The 1,728-nt window shown below is 39.4% G+C and overlaps 1 pseudogene; it reads right to left on the bottom strand.

Annotated features, from left to right (window-relative positions):
- Window positions 1-403: 403 nt before the first annotated feature.
- On the bottom strand, window positions 404-1,042 carry LOC114085445 (rRNA-processing protein FCF1 homolog pseudogene; annotated as a pseudogene).
- Window positions 1,043-1,728: the final 686 nt, after the last annotated feature.

Genomic DNA, 1,728 nt, shown 5'->3' with positions numbered 1-1,728 from the left:
AATGCAGGCTCTCTGTGGCTGGTCTGGAACGCAGAAATGTCTACCCTGGCTAACATGAATCAACAAGCTACCATTCCTGTGACTGGAGTAGAATGAAAATTTGCCCACCTTCATCTGAGCTGTTATGGCTCATGGTTGTGAATCATTGAGTACTCTCTCCACTCTGCTTGGCTTCTTTGTAGAGGTGCTATTTTTTTTTCTTTTTTCTTTCTTTTTTTTTAGCATCTGATTTATGTAAAAAATGCAGCAAACTTTTTAATGAGACAAAATATTGTTTTCAAAAAGCATGAAGAAATGAATATATTTAAACATACTCAGCTCATCATAGAGCAAATAATTCACATTATATGAATTATTCTGTATGCTATAGCATGTTTACTGAACTAGCAACAGAGAAAGTTGGTCAAAGGAAAGTAGAGGAACTTTGTCTTGTAAGATTAGAACCGAGGGTTCCATAATCATCTGGCATACACTCAATATTGTATCTATAGTTAAAAATGTACATGATAGGAACTCCAGGGATCTTCCAGATTCTTCGTTTAAGGTCACAGTTGGGTCACAGTCAATTGTGACCCCAATGTAACACTTGTTCTGAGTTACTCTTTGTACTAAGCAGTCCTCTGCATTGGTTCCTTTTGTGTTCATGATAATTGTTCAAATTGTGGATTCTTTGCGATCCTTAAAGCCACTCAACACTTTTGCCCCAATTTCTCAATTTCAGTCATTACCAATCAGTTACACAAGGGATACACTTGGCATACAGACAGTCCATCAACAACTGCATTAAGTCCAGTTTGGCTTTAATGGAAAAATGGATAAAGTTGGTAACAACCAGGATATGATAAGGTGGGCCCAGGTGTGTATTATATTGGAAGAATAAACAGGAAGGGTGTTGGGGGACTTCTCTTTCCTTCGGTGCACTGGGATCTTTCTTTTGTTTATTTTTAGGTTTTAATCCATCCTTTTCTTTAAGCCTCTCATCTCTAAAACTAAGCATTCACTTCAGGGTCACATACTTCCTTACTTTCTTTTACTTCCCCATGTTCACACCACACACCCATTTCTTCCTGTTCAGAGATGTTATCCTAACACCTGGTGGCTGGCTGTAACTGTGGATCCTATGTGTGCAGACTCTTTGTGGGCAATCTATAGCACAGAGTCCTCCACCTTGACTACTGAAGGTTTTACCAATCCCCATGACGGAGGTAGGATGTCTATTGATCCTTCTTTGCCTGTGCTCCTGTGAAGACTATGTGAAGAGCTTGGTTAGGGTTAGCATTCTGGGGCAGGAAGTGGGGGGTTGTTGGGGGCATGGTTAAGTAACCCTCAACTAGCAATAATTGTTTTACAATTTTTTTCTAGATGTATTACTGAGACAACCCATTTCAGAGGCATTCCTCCGGCTTTTTCTATTACAATCTGTAGGTGGGGAGAAGCTGTATTGATTTAATTGCCCTTAGTGAGGTTGGCCAGTTGTGGACTCAAAATGGCAACCTTACCCCACACAGGGTGCAGCCTACAATTTGTGCTAAACTGTGTAATCTGTGCTACCCTTCTTTTGTTTTAAACTTGGTGTGCTTTGCTCTTCTTCAAAACTTTTTTAAAGAAAGTAACATTATGGGATGTTCCTCTCCTTCTTTCCCTTTTTGGTAAACCTCTCTCCTAACCCCTCTCTGATTAGCATCTGGGTTAAAAAAAAAAAATTAAGTGTTTTTATTTTCTGTGCTG

The sequence above is a fragment of the Marmota flaviventris genome, chromosome 7 (assembly GCF_047511675.1).
Source record: "Marmota flaviventris isolate mMarFla1 chromosome 7, mMarFla1.hap1, whole genome shotgun sequence".
NCBI lineage: Eukaryota > Metazoa > Chordata > Mammalia > Rodentia > Sciuridae > Marmota > Marmota flaviventris.
This window is presented reverse-complemented; position numbering and strand designations above follow the sequence as displayed.